The 17211-nt window shown below is 36.3% G+C and overlaps 1 protein-coding gene across 1 annotated transcript in view; it reads left to right on the top strand.

Annotated features, from left to right (window-relative positions):
• Positions 1-17211, top strand: part of LOC145665016 (uncharacterized) — a 28124-nt gene that overhangs the window by 9199 nt on the left and 1714 nt on the right. The gene's annotated exons all lie outside the window — the stretch shown is intronic.

The raw sequence follows: 17211 nt of genomic DNA, 5'->3' as shown, positions 1-17211 counted from the left end.
TAAAGTGGATCAAACTTGGTGTTCTGATTTCTTTCAAGACTTGTTTCTGCTGATATATATATATATAATCTTTATTTTATCAAAGAATTCACTGCAAATCATTGCAAAGTTCATTTTGCAGAGCATTAGTCCTCACTGTTGGCTCTTCCATTAAACTTGTGTATGGATAAATCGCTGGAAATTATTAAATAACTTTGGGACTAGAAACTAAATTACTCCGTCTGACCGGGACACGACACGAAACCGGCCGGGACGTCTGACTAGATACGCTCAGTCTGCCTCTGGCTAGATACTGAAAAACAGTTAAAACTTCAACTTCTGTTTGTAATCTGTCGAACACTAAAAACTTGTACTCTGTTATTTCGAATTATCCAAAAAGGAGATTCTATTTACTGACGTTGTTTTTATATCGTTGTTTTCAATACATTTTCCGAAGGGAATAGATTTTTGTTCGAATTAACGAGAGTCCGCTGTAGGATGTTTAATAGTAAATCCAAAAGTGACTTTTCACTTGATCTGTGAATTTTCGATGACATTAACAAATTTACTTTCATTTGCCTTGCATATATTCGGAAGAAATATGTATTAATTCTCGAAATTGTTATTTGATGTAGTAGGATGTATGTTCAGCATTAATTAAAGAAAAGTACTTATCGCAAGAGCACCCGGAATTACACAACCATAGTCGTTTCAGCAAAATGTTATTGTCTTCCTCAGCACATTTCTTTCTGGAAACTGACATTGTGAAACTACATCTCGTAGATTATGTCTTCTAATTACTTTTAGTATGATATTTAGAACAAGAAGATGCAGGCTTTTCTGAAACAATATGTACTGAGAAAGACAGTAACCTAATGCTGAAACGTTGATAGTTGCATAATTTCTAGTAATTTTGAGGTCAATACTTTCTTCTTGAATGCAAGAGTTCCTTTATGAACCTTTCAATGAAAATAAGTTTTCAGGTGCAAACAAAGTATATTTTGTAGGGAGCAGACAGCGAAGTGATTATATTACAATAGGCAGGCATGAGTACGTGCATTTTTTGCCCGCAGGGTTAAGTCCTTACGAAAGGTGGCGGAAACTCACGATGTAAAGATCGAAATCTCTTGGTCTCATTGCCCAAATTTCTGGATATTTGCTGAATTTCCAGGTTGAAATTATTCTCTGAGGAGAATGGCTCTGATTATTAACAGTCGCTCCGATACATGTTACGTGATACCCGTTTCGTCCAAATATAGAAGAGGTTCGAATTTTATTAAAGTTCCAGATTTATTATTGAAAAAAAAATGAAATCTTTAAGTTTAACGTCCCACGGTTATGCCGATTAGGCTAAAGGAGACGGTGATAATGGGAAATGAGTGAAATGGTGAAATGAAGAAAGTAGGAGGAAACGGGAGAACCCCGAGAAAACCCACGAGCACGGTGTTTGTCCACCACAAAGTCCACACGGCGCGAGCTGGGATCGAACCAGGGACCCCAAGCGCCGGAGGTGAACGCTCTACCACTGAGCCACCGCGCCCCCCAGATTTATTATTATTATTATTTCGGATAATGGTTTCTAATTATTGATATACGTATCCATCCAATTGAATGGCGCCTACCTCTTAGTATAGTGAATATCAAATATACATACCAAAACCACAAACCACTTGGCGTAACGGCCCATTTGTAAGCCTAAGCCTGTTCCAGCGCCATCCGCTAGCGATCGGCTGAACTACGTTCAGTCCAGTGGCGAGCACGTAGTCAGCGCGCTTCAACGCAATGTTTCTAACAGGCGCATCAGGAGTTTTCTGGACATGTGACCGTCACATCGTGTTTTCACGTGACTGACTAGTTTGCGTTTGATCGAATTGTAAAGGCAGCCCTCACTGACGCCCAGGAAAGTTATGCTGTACGTTTGGTCGAATTTGAAAGGCAGCCTCCACTGACGCACAGGAAAGTTATGTGTGCGTTTGGTCGAATTTGAAAGGCAGCCTCCACTGACGCACAGGAAAGTTATGGTATGCGTTTGGTCGAATTGGAAAGGCAGCCCTCACTGACGCCCAGGAAAGTTATGCTGTACGTTTGGTCGAATTTGAAAGGCAGCCCTCACTGACGCACAGGAAAGTTATGGTGTGCGTTTGGTCGAATTGGAAAGGCAGCCCTCACTGACGGCCTTTAAAGTTATGCTGTACGTTTGGTCGAATTTGAAAGGCAGCCTCCACTGACGCACAGGAAAGTTATGGTATGCGTTTGGTCGAATTTGAAAGGCAGCCTCCACTGACGGCCTTTAAAGTTATGCTGTACGTTTGGTCGAATTTGAAAGGCAGCCTCCACTGACGCACAGGAAAGTTATGCTGTGCGTTTGGTCGAATTGGAAAGGCAGCCCTCACTGACGCACAGGAAAGTTATGCTTTGCGTTTGGTCGAATTGGAAAGGCAGCCCCCACTGTCGCCCAGGAAAGTTACGCTATGCGTTTGGTCGAATTGGAAAGGCATCATGCATCACGAGTGGCTGCAGTCGGGCAGAATAATACACTCTGACCTGTTCTATCGACAATTAACACGAATGAACCTAGCAATTCGAAAGAAACTGCTGGAACCGGTCAACAGAAAAGACGTCATATACCACGCTGACAACGCCAGATTGCGTACGTCTGTAACGACCTGTCACAAATTGAGAGAACTTGGCTGAGAGAGTTTAATGTATCCAGCGTATAGCCCGGTTCTGACACCACCAGAGAATAATTTGTTTTGGTATCTATAGAACTCCCTGAATGGTGGTTAGTTTAAAAAGTGGCCTGTGGAAACCACGTGTCACTTTTTTTTATAATACCAGAAACCACAGTTCGATAAAACGGAACTACGGTATTGCCGGAAAAATGGAAGAAGACCATCGAACAAAATGGTGCATATGGGTTTCATAATGTTATTTTCAAACCATAATAAATATATTCTCAACATTGACCTCCAAAGGCTAGGTACTTTTTAGGCAACCTAACATATAATTCAAGCGCTGAAGTGTTTATTCAAAAATAATCACCAGGTTTCGCCAGGCACAACAGATGTTGGTTGTGGTACAACTCTTTTCGTGTGAGATGTTAACTGTTGCTTTCAAGACTGAGAATACGTGAATAGGGAAGAACTGAGATAATGTACTAGCGCGATATGCAGAAGATCGCACCTTGGTAATACATTTAAAAGTTCCTTTTCAGGATGCATTCCCTGTAAAATAACTTATAAATTCTCTTCACAAGAAATAGTGAATTTTTTACCAACTCATAAACACTGAAGAATTAGTGTGACAGTTATTATAACGTAAATAAATTTATTTCCCACTGTCAAGGATTTCGTTTTAAAAAAAATCACTTTTTACAATTAACAATGCTTTTACTTACTTTGAGACTGAAGACTGCCCTTCGTCGCATTAGAATCTGGAAGGTCGTTTCAAGTTATAATGTAGTTTTTAGAATCAACGCAGAAATTCCTGCTCCTGGTAGATGCTATCGTTTCCTGTAGACCAGCGTTTCTCAAAGTGAGTTCCGCGGAACCCAGGGTTTCACAAAGAGTTCCTAGGGGTTCAATGTAAACTGACCCGAAGGAATCGAATAAAAAGTTCGCAAATCTAATCTAATCTAAAAGTTGGTTTGAATTCCAAGTCCTTCCGAATTTCTTTTTGGGAGTTTGAACCGGAATAATTAACATAAATTTTGAAAAAAATCGAAAATGACAAAAGCTTCTTTCCGACACTTTTTTTCGAACCGTAACGGAAAAGGTTTCGAAATTAAAAAGAAAAGAAACTTTTGGGAGAGCTTTTCCTTCCTTTTTCGAGTGATAAATTTCAACTTTTTGAGCTTTTATCGATGTACAAACCAATATCAAGGAAGCGAATATAAAAACGGAAGTCTCTAACTCATCTAGAAGTGGGTTAGAATTTAGATGAGTACTTAGTATTATCGTCAAAAGATTGGCATTACTATTATAAATTGTGTAATAATTTAATACTATTTTCGTGAGTTCCACCATTTTATTTTGGACGTGAAAGAGCTCCATGAATGAAAAAGTTTGAGAAACGCTGATTTAGACGAATAACATACCACTTGGATAGAGCAACTCGAAGTGCTACAACTTATTCCAATATCATTACTTGTAGTAATCATCTTTGGAAAAAAGGTGCTGGTATTACAGATCACAGTATCTTGTTTCCATTAAAGTCCTTATTTCATGTTGATACTTTGAGTAAATAGACGTGCTTTACAGTAAATGGAAAGTGGAATACGTTACATCGAAGAATAACAAGAAATATTTGGTAGATTTATGTACAATAAAGGTAAGTATAAGGAATTGATACGTACATAGCAAAAAAAAAAAAAAAAGTTTGAGAGCACATGAACGCACAAGCAGACATAAAAAGAAGTAAGAATAGCACACATATTTTCGCCAGAGGGTAGCCACACTCTTTGTAAGAGTATTCTTGTGCGAACATTAGAGGTAAATCATTAAAATGGATTAGCATCACTATTTATCCATTGTATAAAAGAAAGCGACATATTATCGTTATCTTTTGTAGATACCTATCTGTGATTTAATTACATTATTAAATAGTTTAGGACATTTCTGTCTTACTATTTACCATGAAATCAACTTAAATGTACCCGACCATACATATCCATTCATATCAATATGTTCACCTCAACGCATACACATCGTCACTAGTCCTTCCTAAACGTTCTACCAATAATTAACATTTAATTAATTTGAGTTTAACGACCTACAATTATACACCGAGGCTGAGAAAGACAATGAGTTTAATGATAAAGATGGAAGGAAACAGGAGAAAATCCCTACATAGGGTGTTTGTCCACCACAAAGTCTACTTGGCGGAGCTTGAATCGAACCAAGGAGGCCACACACCAGAGGTAAATGCTCAACCGCTGAATCACCGCGACCGTACTACCAATATAGGGTTCGTGCAGGTCAGGGAAGCTCAGGGAAAAATACTGGAAATCAGAGAAATTTCATAAAATATATTTTTTCTAACTAATTGTACACCAATTTCAGCTTAACCAACCATTATAATACCTATTTATTTTTTTTTATTGCTGTACATATGAGCAATTGATTACTATTTGTCCCTGTAGAATAAATGTTCTCGTACATAAATATTTACCGTTATTTATTCCTTATTTATATGACAACGTCATCCAATACTAGTCATGAAACTCAGGGAAATAGATTTCTCCAGATCAGTAAGAACCCTGCAATATTAAATAGCAGTTGTACTTACATAGTTAATGTTTCTGTAGTTGACTTGCGAAACGGTGTAGTGATTTCACATAAGGGATTTACCCAAATGAGAACTAAAGTGTGTATTGAGCAAGGTAAGGTCTTCCACATATGTTCCAATAACTATCAGATTAATGAGTGTGTAGATTTGAAATACAAAAATATCATTCCTAATGTACCTGATCTACACACCGTGCAGCTGATAATAAAACACTTTAAATTTCGGTCCTATTTGCTGTAAAAAAAAAAAAAAAAAAAAAAAAAAAAGTAATTTGGTTAATCTTCTCTTCTTGACACTATTATCTGTGATAATGGAGGAGGAAGGGGGTGGATAGGCTACAAATATAAGTTTGTTAAAAGAAAACCTCAAGGGTAAGTCGAAGCACAAGTTTCCAATTCGTAGGTTGAAAGAGGAATATTTCACATAAAATAAAATGTCTTCATCAGGAAAGAGGGTTTTAAAATGGATTGTTGTACACACTGTTTGGTTAATCTATTTTCTAAAAACTGAGTATCATAGAGAACAAATATTCATGGTGTATCATAAAATGTCATAAGATGCACCATATTGGTTGATTCAAATAATTAATAATACTTTTAATATAAATATTATGGACGTTATAAAGAAATAAACGATATGCAATTACTCAGAAATTTAATCTATTTGTAGCTGTGAATAACAAAATGAAAATCTAAATATACACAACATTAAGATGTGAAATTAACTCAACAAAGAGGAAGAACATACGACCTGAGAGGCAGAAACTTATTAAAGAGAAAACGTTAAAAGTACATTTAAGGAAACGATCTCTTACACTCCTATTGCATTAACAAACATTTCACCTTTAGCGATAGCAAAATTAAACACATTTACAAATCGAAATTATTAATGACATTTTTATATAATATTCCTTCTTCTAAATCGTAGCTGTCACAAGATAAAATAACATTTTTGCCCAACATGTTAAATAAAATAAAAGTAATAAGTTCATGTTATCGTTGTAAGAGCCAGAACGACTTGTGTTAGAGAAGTATTAATTGGCATGAAAATGAATATTTCGCTGCACTAACTGAGTGATCTTCTTCTATTTGTCGGTGTTTCTTCTGGTAAATTGTTTCGGTATACGAGGCCTGTCTAAAAAGTATCCGACCTTAATTTTTTCCACGCAAAGTAGTGATTCTCAGGCGGCGCCACTGTGCACGGTGGAAGGAGGAACCTTAATGCGCATGCTTGAATTTTTTCACCGCGTTCGCGTGTGCCAGTCGTGAGCTGGTGGTCGCGAAGCGAGGTGCTGTTGATAGTGTTCCTCGGATTTAGTGTTTCTCGCAAGATGACTGAACGAATTGAGCAAAGATACTGCATCAAATTCTGTCAAAGGCTGGGTGATTCTCAAAGCCAAACAATTCGTAAGATTCAGCAGATGTTTGGAGAAGATGCGATGGGTGTAACACAAATTAAAGAATGGTTCAACCGATTCAAAGATGACCGCACATCAGTCGAGAGTGAGCCGCGTAACGGGTGTCTTTTTGTTCCTGAGACAACAACTTGGGTACAAATTTAGCAGCCACTCGCTTCATGTTCAAATCGTCACGCAAAATTGCATGTGCAGAATCTTTACTCACTCCAACATCTTCTGCAATCTCCCGCACTGTCAAACGGCGATCTGCCATCACCAAATTTCGCACCCGCTCAACAACAGCTGCATTCCGAGCAGTTTGGGGCCTGCCGCTACGCTTTGTGGTGTACAAGGACCATGTAGGTGGGTTTTCTCGGGGTTCTCCGTCTTCCACTTTCTTCATTCCATCATTTCTTTCATCATCATTTAGCTTCGGACCTTGAGCGTGGAACGTTAAATTAAAAATAAATAAATAATTCGCTGGTAGGTTTCAACACACAAGTCTGTTTTCCTCAGTCGGCTGTGAAGGTGGGGAAGAACAATTTCGTATTCAAAGACTTTTCGTGACAGGTAATTGAATACATTTAATATTGTGAACAGATAATTTTTGAAGGAGAAACACTTCCTTCAGGATCTTCTCATTTCCTCGCCAAGTGAGTCATTTTTCTGTCAAAGGAAAGTCTGTAAGCTTGTTGCTGTTTTATATATAGAATTTTACTTATATCTGAGATCTTTATTAGTTGGTATTTTCCGTTGCGTGTTTCTAATTTGTCAAACTTTTGTACTTACGAAAGGTTCTTTATAGTTATTACACAATCAATTCATTATACTCTTTATGAATTTTAACAACTCTCAAATTAACGTTTTCATGAAGAAAAAAGTGAAAATGGCGATCAAATAAATACAAGAATTTAAACTTACTCTTAATACATCCTTTTAATCTTTAATACACTGTAAAATATGGATAACTTATAATCTTAATATATATATATATATATATATATATATATATATATATATATATATATATATATATATATCAGTCTTGGGAAGTAACGTAACGCAAGTAACGCGTTACTTTTTAAGTAACGTTTCCTAGTAACGCGTTACATTTTTTCCAAAGTAACTGTAACGGTAACGCGTTACAAATTTTTAAGTAACGTACCTAGTTTGCGTTACTTTTCCGCGTTACATTTCGGATGAGTAACTACAATATATGTATTTTTTTTTCGGAAACAAATGTTATTTCCTGTAAGTGAATTTCTCAGAATGGAACAATGGAGCATGAGCGATGTCAGTGACCGATGTCAGTTCCTGCACTGTTCGCCTTTCCCCGTTTCGCCTTATGACCTCTAGCAATGAAATTAGCATGTAAAACCTGTTATCACTTTTCATCTTAATGCAAGGCGGAACGGGAATCTCGATGTCATTTTCCCGTTTCGCCTTACGAACTTTACGTTGGTAGGCTTGCAAATACATTCATAGATACAATTTGATTTGTTTATTTACATAAAATATAGTGCCACTTGCTGCTTTTGGAAGATGAGGACAGCCTCAGGGAAATCACATGTACTGATTTCAAGCACCTGGCAGTGTTGGGTAAGTTACTTGTAAAAATGTAACGCGTTACAAGTTACTTTACTTTCTCTTAAAATGTAACGCGTTACTTGCCCCAAAAAAGTAACTGTTACTTTACTTTGAAAGTAACGCGTTACTTTTAGGTCGAAAACTGAATATGTGAAAAAATCTTATTACTTCAATTTTCCGTACTACTATTACTACCCTATTATTATTATTATTATTATTATTATTATTATTATTATTATTATTATTATTATTGTAATTGCACGTTCTGAATTGCTTTATGTAAATGCAAGAAGTTTTTACTTGACAGCTATATGAATATTTTCATATAATGTAACATTGACCAAAATGACCTACTGCGTTACTCATAGGGATGGGCTACGGTGATGAGACGTACTGATTTTCACAGTACAGTACTGTTTTTCAAAGAGCTGTCCTGCGTGTTGCGAAGACGCCTAGAAAGTGGAGAAATATCCTCCTTTTAAATGTTCTGCGAAATGTCCAAAGTTAATTTATTTGCAATATCTTAATGTTTCATTCTTTATTCACATTTTGAATCAAAGGCATTTTTTTCCTGAATGATGAACCGCTGTGTTTTGTAACACTCCTCAAAAGACTAGGGATGGAGAATAATCAACAAACCAAGTTTTTTTTTTTTTTTTTTTTTTTTTTTTTTTTTTTTTTTTTTACACAATACATTCATTGCTTTTACTGAGAAGGGCTTGTTGAGATATCGGTAAGGTAGGAAAAAGTTTACTTTTCAACTTATGTTAGTGATGATCAAGTTAAGTACCTGTAGAAGTTTCCTCGTGCCGGTCTAAATTTTCTCTCATTTCTTAAAATAATACCACGCTTCGAAAATTTTTTTTTTTTTTTAGCCCAACACGAAGTTTCACTGTATGTTCATAAAAATAAACCATTTTGTCATTCATCAAAGCATTTGGAGTTGTGTTGAATTCCTGGAATACTTTAGTTCAGTGCTTCTTCTTTTTAAAAAATGTTGATTAACTTAAGGTTAACATTAAATAAAATAAGGATATGCGTATTGCCGACACAGTAAACTACCATATACTATTATACCTGTGTCCTACTTTTCGTTTGTTAGAATCTGGTCATTCTAGGATGGACGAGTTGTTTTGAAACTCAATTCGACTAGAAACAGACATCTTTGAGCTCGACTCGAGAACTCGGCTCGAGAAATTTCCTCCAGCTCGACTCGAATTCGGGTCGAGTTTCAAGTGGAATCGAGCCAAATCGGGTGTGTAGTTTCGAGTACTCTCTTCAAGTATCTTGCATAGACAATATAGGTTATTAATGATACTACTACTACTATTATTATTATTATTATTATTATTATTATTATTATTAATTATAACAACACTGTGTTTAAACATGAAAGGTAGGCGGTTTGTATTTGAGTTCTAAACTAGTTGATTGCCAACCTCAGTAGTCGTGAAGTCTAGGAGTCAAGGACATTGTTCACGAGCTTCTGAATTTGGGTTGAGGGTCTAGGTTGAGTATTCGGCCTCGAGTCAAACATTGTTAAAAGTTATAGGGCACTGGCCAAATATCTTCAAAACTGCTCGGCCCAGGTTTAGAATTGTCAACGACTTGAGCAGCTCGAGTCGATGGTTCACCCCAAGAGAGCTGGCTCGAGCTATCGGCTCAGTTGAGCCGAGCCGGTCTCGATATTGAGACGAGAAGAGATGCGAGCAGTGTCCCCTCTCATGAGCAACACTAAAAATATTCCATATTACTGCTTAGCTTACATTTCTCATGGCTTTCGCTTTCCAGTGTAATCAGGCCATGATTTCAAAACGAGTTAAAATGAGTGAACCATTATCAAACTCAACTTGACTCGAAACTAGACGCCAAAAACAGTGGGTCGGCTCGGAACTAGACTCGACAATACTACCTTCGACTCAACTCAAAACTCGACTTGAATCTGAGTCGACTTTTAGATCGACTCTTGCCCATCAATATGCGTTAGAAAAAATGATTGCTTATTATTCTTTTGCTAAACTAATTATATAATAATAACAATGTTGTTATGTAATATTGAAAATACAGAATATTGAGAAACATTACACTACAACTAATAAAATGAGAACACATTAACTGAACGTGAATCAAAACTTGCCAGTAATTCAAAAATCGATACATGCTTTTTAAAGCTAGTTGTTCCAAACTCTATAATCCACGGGACTCTAGGATCCGCAAACTGATCTGAAAGAACTCCAATATTACAAACCATCAACAAACCATTTTCTAGTAATAAAGTAGGCCTGCTCATCAGAACAGAGTTTATTTACATTAACCCCTTACTCTATATCGTTAAATTATGGCACCCTAGTCGTTGACAAAATTTCCTGCCGGGACACCACTTTACTTTTAAATTCTGTCCACCATCATTTTCAGCTTTTAAGAAGAAGTATCTTTCAAATGTTCGAACGGTAAAATATTTTCGTTCTCCATCTTTATAAAAACAACACCAATCAAAGTAAAATAGACTATCGGTACAATTGGACTCGTAGTTCACTCAGTGAATGGATTGGAGCTGTCAAAATCTATGACAAAACTTTCCAGGTGCTTGCAACGAGTACACGTGATTTCCCTGAGGCTGTCCTCATCTTCCAAAAACAGCAAATGGTACTATGATCTTATCTGATTCTTTGAGTGCCGGTGACTGACTGTCGGCCAGTGACATCGTTCATGCTCCATTGCTCCATTCCGAGAAATTCACTTACAAGAAAGAAACGTTTGTTTCCGAAAAATAATATACATATATTGTAGTTACTCATCCGAAATGTAACGCGAAAAAAGTAACACAAACTAGGTACGTTACTTAAAAATTTGTAACGCGTTACCGTTACAGTTACTTTGGAAAAAAATGTAACGCATTACTAGGAAGCGTTACTTAAAAAGTAACGCGTTACTTGCGTTACGTTACTTCCCAACACTGGCACCTGGAAGATTTTGTCTTAGATTTTGACAGCTCCAAATCAATACATTCAGTGAGTGAACTACGAGTGCAGTGGTACTGGTAGTCTATTTTACTTTGAATGGTGTTGTTTTTATAAAGATGGAGAACGAAAATATTTTATCGTTCGAACATTTGAAAGATTTTCTTAAAAGTTGAAGATGATGGAGAACAGCAGTGGCGTATTTAGGGGTGGGGCTTCTCGGCTTAAGCCCCCCCCCCTCCGAAATCTTACTTACCATAGTAAAATATATAAAATATCTTGCAGAATTTTTACATTTTCAGGCAAAGCCCCACCGAAACAAAATCGTAAGTACGCCACTGCTGAACAGAATTTAAAAGTAAAGTGGTGCCCCAGCGGGAAATGTTTATCAACAATTAGGGTGCCATAATGAAGGACATTCAGTAAGGGTTTAATATGAATAAACGTTGTTCTAATGAGCAGGCCTACTTTATTGATGTAATGTTGATTGTATGTAATATTAGGGTTCTTTTAGATCAGTTTGCATATCCTAAAGTCCCGTTGATCATAGAGTTTGGAACAACTAGCTTTAAAAAGCATGTATCGATTTTAGAGTTATTGGCAATTTTGATTCACCCCCAGTTCATGTGTTCTCATTTCGTCAGTTGTAGTGTAATGTTTCTCTATATTCTGTATTTTTAATTTTACAGAGCAACATTGTTATTATTATATAATTAGTTCAGCAGAATAATAATAAGCAACCATTTTTTCTAACGCATAGGGATGGGCACGTGTCAAGCTAAAACTCGACTCGAATCCAAGTCGAGTTCCGAGTCGAGTCAAAAGTAATATTCTCGGGACGAGTTCCGAACCGATTCACTGTTTTTGGCGTCGAGTTTCAAGTCGAGTCGATTTTGATAAGTGGCTCGCTTGTTTTAACTCGTTTTGAAATCATGGGCTGATTACATTGAAAAGCGAAAGCCATGAGAAATGTAAGCTAAGCAGTAATATGGAATACTTTTAGTGTTGCTCACGAGAGAGGACACTGCTCGCATCTCATCTCGTTTCGATAGCGAGACTACAAGATATTTTTTATAACAAGCTTAGCTCGGCTCGGCTTAACTAAGCCGATGGCTCGAGTCGTCTCGCTTGGGGTGAACCATCGGCTCGAGCTGGCTTGGTTGGGATAAGCCATCTGCTCGGTTCGACTCAACTGAGCGAAGGGGTCTAGCCGACTCGGTTGGGTCAGTTGTTGGCTCAGCTCACATCTCGGTTTGAGTCGATAATGAATGAGCTGTGAGCCGAGCTGCTCGAGTCGTTGACAATTCTAAACCCGGGCCGAGCAGTTTTGTAGATATTTGGCCAATGCCCCATAACTTTTCACAACGTTTGGCTCGAGCCCGAATACTCAACCTAGACCCTCAACCCAAATTCAGAAGCTCGTGAACAATGTCCTTTACTCCTAGACTTCACGACTACCAAGCTTGGCAATCAACTACTTTTTTAGTATTCATATATAAACCGCCTATCTTTCATGTTTATACACAGTGTTGTTATAATAATAATAATAATAATAATAATAATAATAATAATAGTAATAATAATAATAATAATAATAATAATAATAATAATAATAATAGAAGAAGTTGTAGTAGTAGTAGTACCATTGATAATAATTATATTGTCTATGTAAGATACTTGAAGAGAGTACTCGAAACTATACACCAGATTTGACTCGACTCGACTCGAAACTCGACCCGAATTCGAGTCGAGTTGGAGGAAATTTTTCAAGCCGAGTTCTCGGGTCGAGCTCAAAGATGTCTGTTTCTAGTCGAATCGAGTTTCAAAGAAAACTTGCTCGAATTCACTCGTGCCCATCCCTACGAGTAACGCAGTATGGCATATTAGTCAATGTTACATTACATTAAAATGTTCATATAGTTGTCAAGTAAAAATTTGTCCTTGCATTTACATAAATCGATTCAGAATGTACAATAATAATAATAATAATAATAATTAATAATATAATAGCGGTAGTAATAGCAGTACGGAAAACTGAAGCAATAAGATTTTTTCCACATATTCAAAGTTTCGGACCTAAAAGTAACGCGTTAGTAACGCGTTACTTTCGAAGTAAAGTAACAGTTACTTTTTTGAAGCAAGTAACGCGTTACTAACGCGATACATTTTAAGAGAAAGTAAAGTAACTTGTAACGCGTTACATTTTTACAAGTAACTTACCCAACACTGATATATATATATATATATATATATATATATATATATATATTAATAATATGTAGATCGTAGAGTAAAAAGCCTTTCTGACCAGATGAATGTATTTGTTTCTCAAAACTGAAATAATGTATAACAGTTTCAACAACTTCACGTTATCTTTGTCACTCAATAATTCTTTCATTCAATGTCAGAGAAAGAAGAACATGAAGTTGCTAAAACTGTTTTACTTTTGTTTTTTGTTTTTTTTTTAAAGAAATAAACATAAATTTTGTTTTCGGAAATAAATATATTACTCTGACCCCAAAAAAAAAAAAAAAAAAAAATCGTCGAATAAATTTCAAAGGTGTAATGGATAGTGTTATATGGAGATCATGTGGAACACACCTGGAGCCAAAATAACAATTGATTTAATACAATTCAGCTTGATTCAATTTAGGGTTTATTACAAGTAGCTTGAACTAATGTTCTCGCCATTATTGTTGCATCTGGTGATGTAACCAATGAATAAGAATAAAGAAAGGGCCGCGGTTGCTCAGTGGTAGAGCGTTCACCTCAGGTGCATGGGTCCCTTGGTTCGATCCAAGCTCGCGCCAAGTGACAATACTGTGGACAAATACTGTGTGGGGAGGGTTCTCCCGTTTCCTCCCACTTTCTTTATTCCTTCATTTCTCATCATCGGCGTTTCCTGTAGCCTAGCTGATATAACTGTGGGACGTAAAACTCAAAGATTTCATTTATTCCTCAAATTGCCCTCCACACATTCGATTAGTCAGCATTCACATACGATTAGTCGCATTAGTGTTCTTCAGTGGAGTATTCAAGAGGGATTTCGGGGTTTTAACACTCTACCTTGAGCAATATATTATGCAAAAATAAACATTTACCATATTACAGGATTCCCGCCGACCTGAGAAAGTAAGGGAATTCAAGTTAGTCGTAGAAAGTCCTGCAAAAGTCACGAAATTTCATGAAAAGATGTAAAATCCTGAAGCCAGAGAATTTTAAGTACGGATTTTTACTCCTCAGAACCCATTTCTCTTTTTGCCTTATCTCTCTATTTGGTACGGGATATTTTATAAACTAAATTAGTTGTTCCTCAAAACTCCTCTACGTACACACACTATATACATGTACACTCATGTCCAAAATGATTGTCGCATATCTATAACTGTCTTCTTGCAAGAATATAATTTGATAATGATTTTGCAGGGTACTTTTAATACTGATACTATGTGTATAATCGGGAAATGTATATTTGTGGTAAATTTCATAGGAAAAGAATTACAAATACGAAAATTAGAATGAGTAAAATAAAATGTTGCTAAATGGACAAGAAAATTTTATTTTCTTTTTATTGTCCTTATTTACTACTCTTTTGACATGAAACTTGCCATATACATGTCTTTGCCGATTATTACACATACTAACATTATAAGAAATACCGGGCGAATTCGTTATCAAATTATATTCTTACAACAACATATTTATAGACATGCGACAATAATTTTGGACATGAGTGTACATGCATAGTAGATGAACCTCCTAGTCGGACAAAATATAGTTGCTTTTTTACATTATATATAAACCTGGAAATTTGTAAATCGTGATCTGGAAACCCTGGGAAAGTCGCAATTCGTGCTCGCCAAATAAGTGGGAACACTGTTATTAAGATATGCATACAAATACGTGAAATTGTATGAACATGGAACCTGATTATCTCTTGACGAAATTCTACGTACGCCACTGGTGGCGTGAGATGTATATTTTTAGTTATTTGCGTTATACTATATTTTTTATATATATACTTACCGATTGCTATATAAGAGCACTATAATTTTCCGATGATTTATTAACTACAGGTAACTATGGTTAATGTATTTGGAGTATTAGTAGTGATAGTTTTCTTCGTAGCATATATAGTTTAACCTGTAAAATTTTCAGCGTCCATAATACTTAAATTCATTTCTTATATTTTAGAGCGTAAGGAGTACAATTATATTTTCAGTAGTCACCCATGTACTTCCCTATTAAGAGATGTTTTTAGTGAATTCTCATTTGCTATATTTCAAAATCAAGAATTTTCATAGCCAAAGAAACATTGAACAGGAAATGATCACTCTAAATTAGCAGGCTTAATATTCAACTAAGGAAGAAGATAGTCATGTGGTCATGTGGTCATGTGCTATATATGGAGCATTGGACTGTATGGTTCAGAGACTTGGACATTACGGAAGTTAGAGAAGAAGTATTATATATGGTGTTGAGGAAGATGGAAAAGATAAAATGAACAGAAAGAGTAACAAACGAAGATGTTTTAAAAGGGATAGGAGAGAAGAGGATGCTTCTAGCCACCATCCTTCATAGAAAGGCCAATCGGACTGGACACTCTTTGCGAAGAAATTGTTTTCTTCATACCGCCATAGAAGGAAAGATGGAAGGAAAGCGAGGAATAGGAAGAAGAAGAACACAACTGATCGATGATTTGAAAAATAGAAGAAAATATTGGGAGTTAAAAGAGGAAGATGAAGATCCAGAAACGTGGAAGGAACATTTCCAGAGGACAAGCCGAAAGTCAGAATACATAATAATAATAATATTTCGAGGAAAAGCGGTTCTTCATCCTTGAACATCGATTTCTAAATTTACATGCTCCTGTTTCTTACTTCAGTATGGGATTCATTGCTAACCCTTAAAATATATATTGTCAAGTTTGATTTTAAAAAATGTGAACTTGAAAGAAGAAAAACGTTAAATGGAACTAGAATCTTATCAACCTTACTGGTTCCATGGTAGCCGATAAGCTAGCTAACCGTAAATAAAATTCGCGTACCTTAAAACCAAAAGACATTAAATCTGGCAGTCCTCACCTCTTCTTTGATACATTTGAAGAAACCTTGCTGCTACATAGATGCTGCTTAAATTTTAATTTGTAAATATACAAATTGGTTGGAACCCAATATAACCTTTCTAAAGGTTAAGAAGCTCTGCTTCAAAACTGACAAGGTTTCTATATATCTGTTTTATGTAGCAACAAATTCTCTTCAAATGTGCCTGAGCTCCTTTGTGGCTAAGCGATTAGCGTACGCGCCTTTGGCGTGGGAGAGACGGGTTCGATTCCCGGTGGGAGCTCATGTGGTTTGAATTCCACGTTATTCAGTAGGTCCACGTCTTATATAGCCTCGCTGATGAACGGAACGTTAAACTTAAAGTCAACTCAACTCTCTTCAAATGTGCCGAGGAAGAAATGAAGAGAGACTCGAAACTATACGCAGATTTTATGCCTTTGATTTTTTTTTTTTTTTCAGTTAGTAGATAGGCATCTGATCGGCTCAATTAGTAATTAATCGACAAAATAGCTTATTTGTCACAAAATTACATAAGTTAACTTAACGTGTGCCATAGAACCGTACTATACTGCAATTGATACTACTTGTGTTTTCTGACCGCTCGCTGCACACACGTAGTGCTCAATGCTGCGTGGCCAGCTTTTGCGTCGGGTATTGAAACACGAAATAATTCACTGCAAGTAAATCTCACTTTTATAAAATTAAATGAAACAAAAGAGAACTAAAAAGAATCCTCTCAATAACCAGCAGGTCCAGTACTCAAGTTGACGTTCGACTAAAACAATGTGCCAATTTATTTATATTCAAATTGGCAGCATGTGGAAAGGGTGGATTGTTTACCATTGCAGAGCGAGAGAAATGAGCCACTATAATTGGCTGAACGTGCTGTTGCTATAGAAACAGTTCTTCTTATCTGATTATTATGACCACGTGCAGGAAG

The sequence above is a fragment of the Thermobia domestica genome, chromosome 11 (genome assembly GCF_964235325.1).
Source record: "Thermobia domestica chromosome 11, izTheDome1.hap1.1, whole genome shotgun sequence".
NCBI classification, from domain to species: Eukaryota; Metazoa; Arthropoda; class Insecta; order Zygentoma; family Lepismatidae; genus Thermobia; species Thermobia domestica.
This window is presented reverse-complemented; position numbering and strand designations above follow the sequence as displayed.